The sequence below is a fragment of the Bubalus bubalis genome, chromosome 3 (genome assembly GCF_019923935.1).
Source record: "Bubalus bubalis isolate 160015118507 breed Murrah chromosome 3, NDDB_SH_1, whole genome shotgun sequence".
NCBI lineage: Eukaryota > Metazoa > Chordata > Mammalia > Artiodactyla > Bovidae > Bubalus > Bubalus bubalis.
In genome coordinates, this window is record NC_059159.1 from 117841511 (window position 1) to 117858826 (window position 17316).

At 40.4% G+C, this 17316-nt stretch overlaps 1 long non-coding RNA gene across 2 annotated transcripts in view; it reads left to right on the plus strand.

The window, feature by feature from the left end:
* LOC123332854 overlaps nt 1-16866 on the plus strand; it is a 74772-nt gene extending 57906 nt beyond the window's left edge. For both annotated transcript variants that reach the window (XR_006549968.2, XR_006549967.2), the window contains one exon: nt 13018-16866. This is a non-coding gene — a long non-coding RNA (uncharacterized LOC123332854). The remainder of the gene's footprint in view (nt 1-13017) is intronic.
* The last annotated feature ends 450 nt before the right edge of the window (nt 16867-17316 follow it).

Consider the following 17316-nt stretch of genomic DNA (forward strand, 5'->3'; position numbering starts at 1 on the left):
TGACAGGGCTTTGAGGGCCAAAGTTAAGAGGCTGGGTTCCATTCTAAGTGTAAAGCTATGTGGGGGTACACTTAAAAATCTTGCTCTGATTGCTTTGATGAGAGTGGGCTGGAATGGATAAACAGGCAGTAGAGAGGACATGAGGAAGCCTTCACAGAAGGCCAGAAGAAAGAACAGATGCTGCTGTTGGCTAGAGCGTAGAGACAGAGACTGAGAGGTAAACAGAGGGGGGACATGGTTTGCTGTGAGGGAAGCCAAGGGGAACCCTCCCCAGTGTTGTACCAAGAGGTGGTAGGAGTGATCCAAACAAAAAGAGATGCACTGTCTACAGAGACTTTAAAGACATTAATAGCATTGAGCAAAAGTCCTCTGCTTTTTATTGTCATCATATACTGGCAATTCCAGACAATGTCCATGATAAAGCATTCCTCCTGGCAAGCTTGGAAATCTGTCAGCATCTCCCACCACCCACCTGCCTTGGTCCAGATGCTGGGAGAGGGAGTGTGAGCCTAGTAAGTGCACTCACTGGCGCAGGAAAGCTGAGAGTCTCAAGTTCTTCACTGTAAGACAGTGACTTCCCCTACTTCCTAAAGAGAGTGGATAATGGTGTGAGTGGACAAAGCAACAGAATCCCTTCTGCCAGCACTTTCCCACAGAATGGAACAGGGCAGATCCCTCCTTTGCACCTGAGGCACACATGTAGGGAGAGGTGGCGAGGCAGTCCTGAATTCTCCTTTCTGTTCTGTTATCTGTTGAAATTAGAGTTTCAAAGTGAAATCAACTGCAATTCAAACCTTTAGACAAATGGTCAAGGCCATGGTCAACCATGGGCAAGGCTGTCCCCTGAGGAAGGGGGGCCAGCAGCATGTCAGGGCAGCCCAGCTCCTCTTGGGCCACTGCCAACACCCACCAAAGCTGAGGATCATCTCTTGGCACACATGAGCTATGTAGTTCAGCTTTTATGACATACAGGGACATACAAGGATATTGTATATGTTGTATGTGCTTAGTCGCTCACTCATGTCCAATTCTTTGTGACTGTAGCCTGCCAGGCTCCTCTGTCCATGGGATTTTCCAGGCAAGAATACTGGAGTGGGTAGCCATTCCCTTCTCCAGGGAATCTTCCGGATCCAGGAATTGAATTCGGGTCTCCTTCGTTGCAGGCAGATTCTTTACTGTCTGAGCCACCAGGGAAGCCCTGAAAGGACGTTAAGTTGTTTTAGAGGCCAAGTTGAATTTTAGGCTGAATTGTTAATCTCAAGCTATACACAAGCACATTAGCCAAAACAGCTCACCAGAGATTATGGAATGGACGAATAATACGGTATTGATTCCCCAGGTATGAACAATGGATCACTTCTTAAAGTCCTGGAAGAAACAGAGTTAAAAGTGAAATCCAAATAGAAATCACCTTTCCCTTATAAACTAAGACTCTTAATTCTAAAATGCCTCCCCCTTCTGTTTCTTGTTCTGCTCAGAGTTAGAGAGCCTCACTCAGCTGCCTCGGCCAGCGCTATCTTCCTGGGAAGCTGCCCCAGTGGCTGTGTCCTCCTAAACATGGATCCACCCGGCCTCAGGACTCTCAGGTGCCCCATGCCCCCAAAGAGTTAGAAACTTACCTTGAGTCCTGAGACGATTGATCAGAGCCATAGATCCATACAAATAGCATTTATGGACGATCCCAGAAACGGCATTTCACAAATAGAAGCAATGTTCCCCTCTTTTTTTGAGCCAGCGATGGATCAAAGCTGAGACTTGGTGGAGGAAGTAACACAGGGAAGAGAAAGTATGAGGAAAAAAAAGTCATTTTGTCTTTAGATTTGCCAGGATGCCAGTTACTCCTTGCCAGCTGTCTGGAGTATACAACATGTTCACTTAAACTCAGTTGGGAAAATTTTCCATCATGAGCTTCAACATACTGCCATATGCTTCTCCCTGAGCCTTACATAAGGCCAGAGCTTCTCGCCTGAGCCACAGCCGTTGGAACTTTCTTCCTCAGAATTCTGAGAAGAAGTAAAGAGCCCTGTTAGCTGCATGCTTGTCCCACCAAACTTGCTGTAGCTATGGATTCTTTTGGTGCTCTTTGGCTGTCGAAATACCCCGTATCTGTGGTTTGGTTCTCCTGCCTCAGTGGACCCCCAAAGCATTTCCTTGCCTCATTTTTTCCCTTAATTCCCCAGGCTGTGAATAAATTTAACTGCTCAGGAAGCAGCACAAAAATCCCTTGTTAAGCACCCATTTCTTGGTACATTAAGACCACAGCTGTGGACAAATGGGGAAAACCAAATATCCTTTGTGTCTCATATGTCCAGCACTTCAAAGATCTCAGGCATTCATGTCTCTGCACATATCCCCAGGCCTTTTTGAGGTGAAACTCTGTACAATTGAAAAGAACTCTACTCTTTCTAGGGCCGTGGGTATGTCAAGAGATGTGTGAGACCCTGAACTCCTACATGAGGTGACCCAGAGAAGACTTTATCAATGCCAGATGAGAGATCTTTATCTGTGCTCTCCACGAGACCCCTGCTCATTCATTCTGAGGCCCCAAATCAATAGTGCATTGCTTTTAGTGATAATTCCTCCTGTGGCTGCCCACCTGAGGATTTCTAGCATGGATGCAGGTAATTTTCAATTGCTGGGGACTGAGATTGCTAAGTCCAGATTCCTTGGTCCTGACATCCCAGACCTGCTTTAGACAACCACCTGTAAGAGGTGGAGGAATTGGTACAGAGGGAGAAGGATGTGGCCTGAGTCTCAGTCACCATAAAAATGGGACAGGAAAGAAGTCAGTGCTTCTTCTGAGTGTGTGAAAAGTGAAAAAGGAAGCTGATGGCTTAGTTTCTGCTTTGGAAACACAGTGTCTTAGTCCATTCCAGCTGTTTTAATGAATTACCATAGACTGAGTGCCTTATCAATGCCAAATATTTCTTTCTCATGGTTCTAGAGGCTGGAAGTCTAATATGCTGGGAGACTTGGTAGCTGGTGAAGGCCTGCTTTCATCTCTGGCTGCAGACTCACACAGTGAAGGGATCAACTGGATCCCTGGGGTCCTTGTATTAAAATAAGAGCACTAATCCCAATCAAGAGGGTTCTCCCCTCATGACCTAATCATCTTCCAAAAGCCTCATCACTTAATACCATTACTTTGGGGGTTAGAGTTTCAACATATGATTTTTGAGAGGACACAAAGATTCAGAGAACATGGCGATCCTGGATCTTACTATATGTGGTCAAATGAATGTTTGGTCCTCTGATCTAAATAACTCCATAAGCAAGGACTAGAAGCTTTCTGCAAAAGGCAGGTTGTGGGTGCCACTGGGCGGGCATGTCTGGGCTCGGAATTTGAAGATGCCAGTCTTTTTTCAAATTAGTAGATACAGTGACTATGAATTAGTAAATTAGCAAAATATGAACCATTGAATATCAGGTTCTGATTATGTGGATTGGCTACCACTTTTCTCATGAGGGAGAGAAACTTGGAGAAAGAGAAGGGATGGGAGAGCACCCAGTATTTATCGTAATATAATACTTATGGTATTTGTGCAGAGTGCCAGAAAGAGAGGTGTGAGTAGTGTATCAGTCAGGATTCCAGCCAAGAAGGAGAACCAGTTGAGTGCATGTGTGTGTGTCTGTGTAAAATGATGTTTATTGCAAGAAATTGGCTCATGTGATTGTGGGGACTGCAAGTGATTGCGAGGCAATTCTGAAATCTCTAGGGTGGGCCATCAGGAAGGGCAAGTTGAAAACACTGGGGAAGGAGCTGATATTTCATTTCACAGGAGAGTGTTTTTTCCCTTACTCAGGGAAGCCTCCATCCTGCTGTTCAGCAGTTGCATCCAGATTACCCTGTCCAGAGGATAGCCATCTTCTTTACTTAAGAGTTAACTGATTATGGACATTAACCACATCTACAGATATCTTTGAAGCAACACCTAGATTAGTGTTTGACTAGCTCAGTACTAGAGTCGAGCCAGTTTGACATGTAAAAAGTAAGGGAAAATGTCTCCTTTACTCTAACAGCTGGGCAGATGTGTGGAGAAAGGTATTTAAGAGAGTGAGAGCACCATATGCAAAGAGGAACTGGAAGAGACTCAGAGTGAAGGAGAAAAAGGTTACAAAGGCAGTTGGGAAAAATAGGCAAAGGGTACAAAATCATAGGTACCCTCTAATTTTAGAACCAGAGAGTTTGACTTTTTATCCAGATAGAAAATTCATGATATTCTCAGGTAGCAAAGGATATGACAAGGATACTTGTTGTAGAAAGATCAAGCAGCTGACCATATAAAAGGCCTAGAGGAGCAAAGCTGGAGACTAGAAGGCTGGTTAAGAGATAGTGGACAGGATCCAGGTGAGAAATGTGTTTTGGGGTAAAACTTGAGAGAAGGGTATAAATTCACCATAATTTAGAAGGTTTAGGAAGTAGAGTTTACAACACATGGTCAGGACTGAAATGGGGTTAAGAGAGCTGTCCAGCCTAGTCTGGGCAATTGGAATTTGGGTCTTTCGTTTGCTGAAAGAATGAAATGCGAAGGGGATACAATTTGCTGCCTCCACTGACAAGAAGTGTATGTTATGGGTTTGATATCAGAAGGAGTCTATGAATATCAACATGTTGACAGGCAATTCTGTAGCACTGTAGGGATGTTTGAAATAAAAATAAAACTATGATCTTTAAATATATAGTTGCTGGTTGTTGCTGTTCAGTCCCTAAGTCATGTCCAGCTTTTTGCGACCCCATGGACTGCAGCATGCCAGGCTTCCCTGTTCTTCACTATCTCCTGGAGTTAGCTCAGACTCATGTCCATTGAGTTGATGATGCCATTCAAACATCTCATCCTCTGTTGACCCCTTCTCCTCCTGCCCTCAATCTTTCCCAGCATCAGGGTCTTTTCCAGTAAGTCGGCTCTTCTCATCAGGCAGCCAAGTACTGGAGCTTTGGCTTCAGCATCAGGCCTTCCAATGAACATTCAGGGTTGATTTCTTTTAGGATTGTTTGGTTGGATCTCCTTGCAGTCCAAGGGACTCTCAAGAGTCTTCTCCAGCACCACAAATCAAAAGTATCAGTTCATCAGCGCTCAGCCTTCTTTATGGTCCAACTCGCACTTCCATACATGACTATTGGAAAGAACATAGCTTTGACTACACAGAACTTTGTCAACAATTCATTGGAGAGCTATGCAAATGAAAAAAGAAAAGATTATTTAGAAAGTCTTTGAGTAGGAGAAGCCCCCAAAGAGAACAGGAAAGGAAACGAGAATAAAAGAAGAGAAAAGGGACAAGGAGAGAATCCTCAGGGACACTAACATTTAATGGACTGAATAGGAAGAGAATCTTGTGAATGACATAAAAATCAGATGAAGAGGAAGTGTATGCTTTTTCCAACCACTCTGTAAACAGTTTTTTTCAGTTAAATATGCCTTTGGTCCTCTTCCATTCTTTCACCAAAGATGTATCAAATGCCTTCCAGTGCCAGACACTATCCTGGAAATACAATAATGAACAAGGCATGATTTCTGCCCTAAAATACTTTAGATCAGGGTTTCCTGTGTCTGTGGATGGCTGAGATGGAGCAAAGTCACCCCCAGCCAAGAACCACTGCTCTCAAGACTAATGTAATGGTAGGGACAGATAAACATGCAATATATTTACATTGTAATAGATGTTATAAGAGGTATGAAATGGATCAATTTGTTGCAAGTAACAGAATTCACTCTTGCTATTTAAGCAGCAAGGGATAATAAATATTCTCAAAAAGGGATATTGGGTAATGTATAGAATCAGTGGAAGATTGCCTGGAGCAACACATCCACCACAGCCAGAAAAAAAATCAGCCAAGCACCACTCCGTATCACTCTGGTAAAACATCACCACTGCCACCGCCTCCAGGAAACACCCAGTGTAACATCCAGAGCTTGGATGCCAGAAGCCTTCCACAGCTACCCCAGGAAAACCTGCCCACGCTCTGCCCACAGGGGTGTCAGATGATCTTCCAATGTGATGCTTGCTCACTTCCAAAGTTTCCATGGGTTTATCTAATTGATAGAACTGAAGTTATGTGCCTGGTTGTGTTCTAACTACAGTGGGAATCTGACAGTGTTGAAGCAAAGAAATGAGGCTTGATTCATGACTTTAGAATACCACATCACTTTCCACTTGTGACCCTTGAAATTTCTGTTCAAATTCAATTCGTAAATAAATTTCTTTATTCCTTAGAACAAGCTTTCTATTTCTAATTGATTTCTCCATAGCTTCTCCTGGTATCTCAATCTGTATCTCAAGTTGGTGCATCTTAAAAACCATTCCATTCCGAGAAAAAGGAACCCTTGTGCACTGTTGCTGGGAATGTAAATTGGTGCAACCACTATTGAAAACAGTATGGATGGTCCTATAAAAACTAAAAATAGAGCTACCATATGATTCCAAAATCCCACTCCTGGGCATATATCTGAAAAAGACAAAAACTCTAATTTGAAAAGATACATGTACCCCTAATGTTCGTAGCAGCACTCTTTACAACAGTCAAGACAAGGAAGCAACCTCAGTGTCCATCAACAGATGACTGCATAAAGATGTTTATATATTAATATATACATGGAATACCACTCAGCCATGGAAAGAATGAAGTAATACTGTTTGTAGCAACATGAATGGACCTAGAGATCATTGTGTTAAGTGAAGTCAGAAAGCAAAAGACAAATATCACATGATATCACTTATATGTGGAATCTAAAATAAGACACCAGTGAACTTATTATTGAAACAGACTCACAAGGCATAGAAAACACACTTATGGTTACCAAAGAGGAAGGAAGGTAGAGGAGGGATAAATTAGGAGTTTGAGATTATTAGTTACAAACTGTATATGAAGTAGATAAGCAACTAAGCCCTATTGTATAGCACAGGGAACTATATTCAATATCCTGTAATAAATCATATGGAAAAGAATATAAAAAGGAATATATATGTGTGTGTGTATGTGTGTGTGTGTGTGTGTGTGTATGTATGACTGAGGGAGTCCTGGGTGGCTCAGCAGTAAAGAATCTGCCTGCCGATGCAGGAGCCACAGGAGATGTGGGTTGGATCCCTGGACCAGGAAGATCCCCTGGAGGAAAAGATGGCAATCCACTCCAGTATTCTTGCCTGGAAAATTCCATGGACAGAGGAGCCTGGCAGACTACAAATTGCAAAGAGTCAGACACGACTGAGCAACTGAACACACACACACACACACACACACGCATAACTGAATCACTTTGATATTCACCAGAAACTAACACAACACTGGAAAGCAACTATACTTCAGTTAAAAAACAAAAACAGAACACTTCACTCTGCCAGGTGTCTGGTCAAGAAAGCCGAGCAACTTTGAACGTCCCTTTCTGCTGTGTCTAATCAGTGGTCCCATTCAGTTGATTCTGCTATCCTATTCCCTCTGTCCTCACTTTAGGCTTTGGATGTTTCTCTCAGTTAATCTGAGTCTAGCCATTTGTCCCATCCAAGTTCCTTCTCTTCTTGGCTTCTTGAGTGCAGAAAGAAGGAACTAAAATTTATTGAAATTCTATGATGTGTCAGATGCTGTGGCAGGGACTTTGCATAACTGATCTCATTTAGAAGCAACTGGATGGTGTGAGAGGAAGAACTTTAAAATCAGAGGATTCTAAGAATCACAAGCAGCTAGAGCAAAAAAAAGATTGATTATACTTTAACAAAATTAAAGTTTTTTGTGCATCAAAGGCCATTCTCAAGAAAGTGAAGAAGACAACCCCTAGAATGGAAAGAACACTTGCAAATCATATATGATAAAGGACTAGTAGTCAAAACATTAAAGAACCCTTACAACTCAAGGGGAAAAAGACAATACCTGATTTTAAAATGGGCAAAGTGTCTGAAGACATGTATCTACAGAAGATATACAGATGGTCAATAAGCACATAAAAAAGATGCTTGACATCTTTAGACATTCGGGAAATGTAAATTAATGCAACAGTGATATATCACTATACCACTGCCCACCCACTAGGATTGCTATAATAAAAATAAAATTATATTTGTCAATGAGGATGTGGGACAATTGGAACCCTTACACATTGCTTGTGTGAATGTGAAATGGTGCAACTTTTCATAATAGAATCTAAAAATTTAATCATAAAGCCATTTATGTGCGAGGCACAGTGACAAGCACTTACATGCATTATCTTATCTAGTTATTTCAATAACCCTGGAAAGTCTATTCAATTCATTCTTTCCCAAAGTAGGTTTTGCTCAGACTCTCAAGATGCTCTGGGTTAAAATAAAACGAAACTGGGACACATTGCATTTTCAAAGCACTTGTGCAGAGTCACAGCACAAACTAGCCTATTACAGGCTTTGAGAACCTCTGCAGTATCCGAGAAAAATAATTTGGAGAATCTAGTGTTTTGCATATCATTTGGCCACTTAATGCTTATCAACAGCAGTTGCATGGAGCATATTTTGGGGGACACTGACTTGGAGTTGTAAGCTGTCCCACTGACAGTTTCTACAGGAAATGATCCTGTTGAGTTTTCACTATCTGCCTACATGAGTGTGCCTGCATTTGATAGAGTTAGTTTAAGAAAAGATAATCAAACAATTCATTATTTGAAGTTATAGAAAGTAACCAAAGCAAACAGTTCATTATTTGAGTGTGTGTTTGTGTTCACATGCACATGTATGTGTGTTTTCATATAGGAAATAGAGATGTTTTTGAAAGTTTGTTTTGTGCTTTGCCTAATTCTTGGCTGTTTACTCCCAAGCTTAATGTATTATCAAATGAGTGATTGTAAAGTAAACATAAAATGTGAAACCACATGCAGCATATCAACCATTAAGGTTCCTTTGGGAATGGAGAGACAAGGGAATGGCATTTGGTGTTTGAGCTTCAGTTAAACAAGATTTGATTTAAAGCTCAGTTCAGTTTGGTTCAAGTCTCTCAGTAGTGTCCAACTCTTTGAGACCCCATGTATTGCAGCACGCCAGGCCTCCCTGTCCATCATCGTCTTCCAGAGTTTACTCAAACTCATGTCCATTGAGTCAGTGATACAGTCCGAAAGCTGATACAGTGCAAACGACTGTGGCAGTGGAAGACCATATTGGTGCTTATGTGGGCTCCACGTACCAGAACACCATGCAATTAGATGGAGCGCCTAAAGAATGGTTCAAAGTAAGATATCCAAGCTCAATTTGGAGAAATCCTTGAATTCTTATTAAAAGCCAAGCTTTCTGTGAATACAGCAGAAGGATTTTATGGGAAACATGGATGAATAGCTATTTGCTGAATGATAGCAAATGCCCCTAATTTGCTCTGTTTAGGAGGTAGTCATAATGGATTTGTAAGCCAATGAACACAGTCTATCAAAGGATTATTTTCTGCTTTGTGATTTTATATAAGAGGCCTTACAAAGATACAAAATTTAAATCACATTTGATGGGTTTTTTTATTAAGAAGATTAAAATTACATGCATTTAAGACTTTTCTTAAAAACTGGGCTGTACACTTATCCTATGCTCCATGTACCTATTAACTTATGGGGACAGAAGGATGTTTAAAAACTTAAAAAAAAAATTCATTTGAAAACCTTTTTTTAAAATTTATTTAACATCAAGAATATTAGTGCATCAAGAAGGAAGCAAACATCTTCGTAAAAGAATATTACAAAGTCAATTTAATGTGTAGGGGGAAAAATGTGTCATAGGTTTTATAGGATTTAAGTGCATTTTGTGTTTTCATAGGTAACAATAGAGATGTTTAGATTGGAATATAATCACAATGAAACCTTTTTAATTCTTGCTTATAAGATTACCAAATTTGTAGGTCCTATTCACTTCCAAAAAGCTTTTAACCAGTAAGAAGCTACAGTAAGAGTCTCAAGTTAATATATAATGCCTTTTTTAACAGAATGCTGGCTTTGCAAAATGCAAGAAACTTGTACAGATTTAAGTAATGCTTATGAATTTTTAAAATATGTAATAAATTGTATTTTTGTCTATCCACTTTTACTATTAAAGAGAAAAGGGGAGCATTACTTTGTTAGAATTTTGTTCACTATAAAAATGTATAGGAACATTTGCTAAGTGAAATCTCAGGGTTAACTATACATTTTAGGAATTTAGCTTACACAGTTACTCTGACTCTGACATATTTTGTTTTTCACATAAATTTTATTTTACTGTGATATTTTAAAATGTCTTAAGAGGGATAAGTAAATATGCTTCTGGATAATGAACCTCCACCTGTACTATCTCGTCATTGCATGTATATTACTCTATCTGCCAATAATCAATGTAGCTTGCATGTGTGCTCTGTTGCGTCCACTTCTTTGTGACCCCATGGACTGTAACCTACCAGGCTCCTCTGTGGAATTTTCCAGGTAAGAATACTGGAGTCGGTTGCCATTTCCTACTCCAGGGGATCTTCCTGTTCCAGGGATCAAAACCACGTCTCTTGCTTTGGCAGGCAGATTTTTACTCCTGAGCCATTTGGGAAGCCCATCAGTGTAGCTTCAGTTTAGTTCAGTTCAGTTGCTCAGTCATGTCTGACTCTTTGCAACCCCATGAATCACAGCACGCCAGGTCTCCCTGTCCATCACCAGCTCCCGGAGTTCACTCAAACTCATGTCCATCGAGTCGGTGATGCCATCCAGCCATCTCATCCTCTGTCATCCCCTTCTCCTCCTGCCCCCAATCCCTCCCAGCATCAGGGTCTTTTCCAATGAGTCAACTCATCATGTGGGGTGGCCAAAATATTGGAGTTTCAGCTTCAGCATCAGTCCTTCCAATGAACACCCAGGACTTATCTCCTTTAGGATGGACTGGTTGGATCTCCTTGCTGCTCAAGACCCTCTCAAGAGTCTTCTCCAACACCACAGTTCAAAAGCATCAATTCTTCAGCGCTCAGCTTTCTTCACAGTCCAACTCTCACATCCATACATGACCACTGGAAAAACCACAGCCTTGACTAATGGACCTTTGTTGGCAAAGTAATATCTCTGCTTTTCAATATATAGGTTGGTCATAACTTTCCTTCCAAGGAGTAAGCATCTTTTAAGTTCATGGCTGCAGTCACCATCTGCAGTGATTTTGGAGCCCCCAGAAATAAAGTCTGACACTGTTTCCACTGTTTCCCCATCTATTTCCCATGAAGTGATGGGACCAGATGCCATGCTCTTCGTTTTCTGAATGTCGAGCTTTAAGCCAACTTTTTCACTCTCCTCTTTGACTTTCATCAAGAGGCTTTTTAGTTCCTCTTCACTTTCTGCCATAAGGGTGGTGTCATCTGCATATCTGAGGTGATTGATATTTCTCCCAGCAATCTTGATTCCAGCTTGTGTTTCTTCCAGCCCAGCATTTCTCATGATGTACTCTGCATATAAGTTAAATAAACAGGGTGACAATATACAGCCTTGACATACTCCTTTTCCTATTTGGAACCAGTCCGTTGGTCCATGTCCAGTTCTAACTGTTGCTTCCTGACCTGCATATAGGTTTCTTAAGAAGCAGGTCAGGTGGTCTGGTATTCCCATCTCTTTCAGAATTTTCCACAGTTTATTGTGATCCACACAGTCAAAGGCTTTGGCATAGTCAATAAAGCAGAAATAGATGCTTTTCTGGAACGCTCTTGCTTTTTCAATGATCCAGCGGATGTTGGCAATTTGATCTCTGGTTCCTCTGCCTTTTCTAAAACCAGCTTGAACATCTGGAAGTTCACTGTTCACGTATTGCTGAAGCCTGGCTTGGAGAATTTTGAGCATTACTTGGTAGCATGTGAGATGAGTTCAATTGTGCAGTAGTTTGAGCATTCTTTGGCATTGCCTTTCTTTGGGATTGGAATGAAAACTGACCTTTTCCAGTCCTGTGGCCACTGCTGAGTTTTCCAAATTTGCTGGCATATTGAGTGCAGCACTTTCATAGCATCATCTTTCAGGATTTGGAATAGTTCAACTGGAATTCCATCACCTCCACTAGCTTTGTTTGTAGTGATGCTCTCTAAGGCCCCCTTGACTTCACATTCTAGGATGTCTGGCTCTAGGTCAGTGATCACACTATCGTGATTATCTGGGGTCGTGAAGCTCTTTTTTGTACAGTTCTTCTGTGTATTCTTGCCACCTCTTCTTAATATCTACTGCTTCCCGTTAGGTCCATACCATTTCTGTCCTTTATCGAGCCCATCTTTGCATGGAATGTTCCATTGGTGTCTCTAATTTTCTTGAAGAGATCTCTGGTCTTTCCCATTCTGTTGTTTTCCTCTATTTCTTTTCATTGATCTCTGAGGAAGGCTTTCTTATCTTTCCTTGCTATACTTTGGAACTCTGCATTCAGATGCTTATATCTTTCCTTTTCTCCTTTGCTTTTCACTTCTCTTCTTTTCACAGCTATTTGTAAGGCCTCCTCAGACAGCCATTTTGCTTTTTCATTTGTTTTCCATGTGTAGCTTAAAAATACTCAAATAATGTAATACTTATGTTGCCCAGTTTCAATGCCACTCTTGGGGTAGGCATAATAAAGTATTTTTAAATACACAATTCACAAAATTACTAGCATCAAAGCATTCTGAAAAATCCACTACTGCCCCTATGAATTTCACTACTACCTGAAAGAAATTTTTTACCATGGTTAAAATTATGCACATGAGGGAGTTTTAGCTGGGCTGGATCAGGGGTGGAGATTTACCTATTTATGGATAGCCATCACTCTCTGAAGTTCTTCCTTGTAACTGGACAAATGGTACCTACCATTAACTGACAGTTAAAAAGCCACACTCACCAATTTGATTGGGGTTCAGAACGTTCAAGGAAAAGAACTTGGGCATGACCATTACTGAGATTTAGACAAACTAGTGAACTGGAAAGGTCATGATAGAAGTGAATTTTAAAGAATAGCAGTGGCAAAAATGTGCAGAAGGAATTGGTTGTACTGGAACTGACTCAGAAATGAGACCTTCAAACAGGAGCAATGAGTCAGGCTGTGGTACTGAATATACTTTGTGTTCTTTCTTTCTAGGTTGCTTAAACACTTTGCTAAGAAGAGAGCATTGTAAGAAGAAATTAAAAAATTGCAGCACCGGAAGCTCAAGTCAATTCTATTGGAAGCTGGTCTTTTTTTTTTCCAGAAGGTTCTGGATGGAACAGACTGGACTCTTTCAATAAGGGTTTTAATATGCAATTTAATTTACAATAGAATGTCCTATATGACTACAAAATGAAAGAGAAGTAAATGCTAGAGATATTTCTTAGGACTTTTGGGTGTCAAAACACTGAAATTAGGTGCTCCAGGAGCTTGGGAATCAGAGCCTCTAGATAGTGGGGCCCACTCAGCATATTAGTAATGATGTTCCTGGACTGGGTAGAGGGTCTCCAGGCTTTAAAGGCAAGTATGGTGAAGCAAGTACCCTTGAGGGTCTTCCTTTGGTAATTATATTTTTCACTACTCTGGTGAAGGTTCTTTCTGGAACTTTTTTGGGTGTCAGAAGGTGTTGGATGAGCAGTTCTAAGATGATAAATCTACTGTAGCATTCCAATTTCCCTAGATTTTATACCAATGGAGCCTTGGTGTTTTGTCTTGGTTTAGTGTGGGCTACCAGGTTTTGGTTAATTTATCAGGCTAACTCTTACAGCCACTCAGGATGGTGCATTCAATCCAGGATCTTGGCTTCCAGCTCTCGTATCAATGACTTCAGTCTTGTCCAATGTTACATTCCTCCCATCCCTTAGAACCCACTTCCTTACATGCTTCTCAGGTTTCTGTCTATATAGACTGACAGAATCTTGCAATATTTTGATGTTACTGTCATTTTCTCATGGCTTACACTGCAGCTCGGGCTGATGAGACTTGAGTCTGGTTGGAAGTCTAGAAGCAAGGAGAGGTAGTGAGGGTCTTAGGGGAATCAACAGTCCCTTGCAAGCCAAATACCTCAATGAAAGCTCTCATAGAGTTCTTAGACAAGGGGATCCTGACCTCAGAGATGAAGAGCATCTTCCTGCAAAGGATCCTCAGCAGAATTGGGGGCAGGGCACTCATGGTCTTCAGCTTCACTAGAATTTGTTCATGTGTCCCAATTCCAATTTTTACTTTCTCTTAAGGTCCTAACTTTAACATAAGAAACCCTTCAGGATGGTGAATTCAGTTTGCCTTGTAATTAAGTTACCAGAAAGATTTGGTTTTGTGTTTGTTTTTCAGAACTTTTGGCCCTGTGTCTATAGGAAGAAAGATAATTTGTAATGATGTCATTCAAGCATTCTGATAGCTTGGGCTGGGAATTCAAAGTCCTGAATTCATCATTTCCCCTCTAAGTTCTCGATTTTATTTAGAAGCAACTAACTGATTCCATGCTACATCTTATTTCCACTAAAATATTTTTTGACGTGGATGACTTGGTTACCCAAGCCCAGGTATCTACAGGTGATAACCTAACTCATTCTTTTGCCACTACTTAGTACACATGCTTCAGTTCTTTCAAAAACAGTATCAGTCATCTACTACGTGTCAGAGACTCTTTTGGTTTTCTGGATTTATGCCATAACCAAGACAGAAACAATCCCTACTCTCATTTAGCTTAGTTCTAAGGGGACAGACAGATAGATTAAAAATAAATTTTATTAAATTTTCAAGAATTTCAGTACTTTGTTGGGAAATAAAACTGGTTAAAGAGACAGATACTGACAGGAAGGAACGCTTTTAGGTCTGGTGGCAATAAACACAGACATTAGCTCATATTAGTAAAAGTGTTTAAGAATAAAAATAAGTATCATCAGTGCCCCTAACTTTGGAGACAAACTGAAGTACTGAATGTACTGCTATTTTTGACTTTTTCCCGAGCATGGTGAGTTGTTTGGGAAATGATTCAGTAGTTATTTGTAGTTCCTAAATTCTCAACAGCAGTTGCCTCCTGATATGTGTCACTATGTATTCTGAGTTGACATCTGCTATCTGAATCACCAAAATAGTGCCTTGTTTTAAAATTTATCCACCATTGGCTTATGTTTTATCTTACTCTAGGCCATGTTATCACTACATGTGACATCTCTGTATATGTGTTTGTGAAACTGGGATAAAGTTGGCAAAACTTGAGATGGAGGAAGCTCTCTATGAAACATGTTTTTGCCTTGGTAGAACAGGAGGCATAAGCACGTTGGAAATAGAGGGAAGAAGAGAGGCGAAGAAATACTGGGGAAATAGGATCTCACAAAGCAAAGTCAGATACAAGTTGGGAAACTTAAATGCCATGCAGGCAAGAGTCTTAGGAGTTGAGACAGCTATCGACTTTTCATCATAGTTTTGGGTCCCCAGCAAATAGATTAAATCCCCTTTGGAAATAAAACCTTTGCTTAGTGGAGAAAAATCAGTTAATGTTTATGGATGGTTTTGATGACAGTACTCGTGACATTCCATTTGAGGAACATTTCTCAAGATGGGACTTGATTTGGCAAACTTTGATAGCAGGACATGAATGTTCTGACACTTTAGATGTTGATGTATGAGGAAGAGAAATCGTTGATGTGACCAAGTGATTGTGAAGTGTAGTATATCAGTCTCTAGAGTTTTGTGGAATTAAAAATTATGCAAACAAAGAAAATCATAGTACAGATTATCCCCTATGTTGAACAATATAGATATGCATACACATAATGTTGGCTAGCTATCAGAACAACTCCTAAAAATGTTTTGTTAATGCTAGTTTTATTTAAGAGTTCAAATAAATGCCAAGTTTTTAAATTATCCTACCCATTCCCAGTCCCTCTTCCCACTGTGACCAAAAGTGGACTAGTTCCAGGAGAGCCTCAGTAGATAACAATAGCGTTTTATTTTATTTTGAATGTTTCTGTCCCTGCATTTTCAGCCCATTCCAGGCCACCTGGATCCTTGCTGCTATTTCATAATAAGAGAGTCTGTTAATTGTTCAGATGTCTTTGATAAAGGGCTGATGTAGTTCAGACAAGTGAGCTGAGTCTCACCCTAACTCATCTGAACCTACAGCTGCTGTTCTCTTTAATTCCAAAACACTGACCCCTGGAGAAGTGGGAAGGAGAATATTCAAGCCTGGTCACCCTAGGGTTGGGCTATATGTTGAAGAAAGGACGCGAGTCTAGGAATTAGGCAACACAGGTGTCTAGTATTTGTTCTACCTTGTCTGTCTTTGGGAAACATCAGTAGATGTATTCCCTCATCAGATGACCTCACTGCTGCTGCTGCTGCTAAGTTGCTTCAGTCGTGTCCGACGGGCCCCTTCAAAAGCTCATGTCCTGCAGTTTCTCACTGTGGTACTCAGAGGCCAAATAAATGATCTGATGGTTTTCCAACCTCCTCTCCAAAGTGTCTTATAATATTAAAGCAGAGTATTTTGGTTGGCTCACATTGGGATCTGCTGATGAAATTGGAGGAGAACATATTACTAGGTTTTAGCTCTCTTAAATGGATGTGCTACTTTTTATATCCTCACCCTTTTTCATCTCTGTTGTTTCTGGTTTTCTGAGGTTTGGGGCTATATGTACATGGACAATAAGGCTTTGCATTTGTGAAGAAGCAAAACGGACCCACTGTGCTTTAGCAAACTTTATTCTCATTTGTTTCATGAGGGTTTGTAAATATTGGGAGTTTTCTGACAACATACTTAAGGGCACCTACTATGTGCTGGATCTGCTTTAGTTTCTAGGAATTGAAAGACATCTGTGGAGAGAGAGCCATGATATCCATGTATTAAAATTATTAGACCTATATTTTCCTGTATTCTTTTGGTACTAAGAATTTGATACAAACCAGCACTGTGAATGAGCTTCATTATATTTAGGAGAATAATTTCTCACTTCTTGGGGCTTTGCTACTAATTTTAACAATAAATAGCTGTTTGCAGAACTAAAAGTTTGGCAGCCCACCAATAAGATGTAAAATGAAGAAAAACCAAAGACACCTCTATCACTTTGAAGTATGTGGAGCAATTTTTCAGAAGCCAGCTTCGTTGGCAGAGCAAGTCCGTTAATAACCCTGCAGCACTCCCCTTGTTGGAATAACACAAATTAGCATTTAACCCAGGAGGAAGAACACATGAAGTTATTTAACATTTACATAAAATTATGGAGTAAACTCCAAACAGGTCGCCTCTGAAATGTATAATTACACTCAGCAGTCCTGTCAGCATACATAGAAACAATTTTATTTCCAATCATCTTCTGCTTTTATTCACTCAGGAATGTATCATTAAAATTTCCACAGAACAATGAACCTTAATAGGTGCTAATGCAATTGTGAATTGTGGTAATTGTTACCTAAATTAATCTCTGTACTTTCCATTCCTTATTGCCTTAC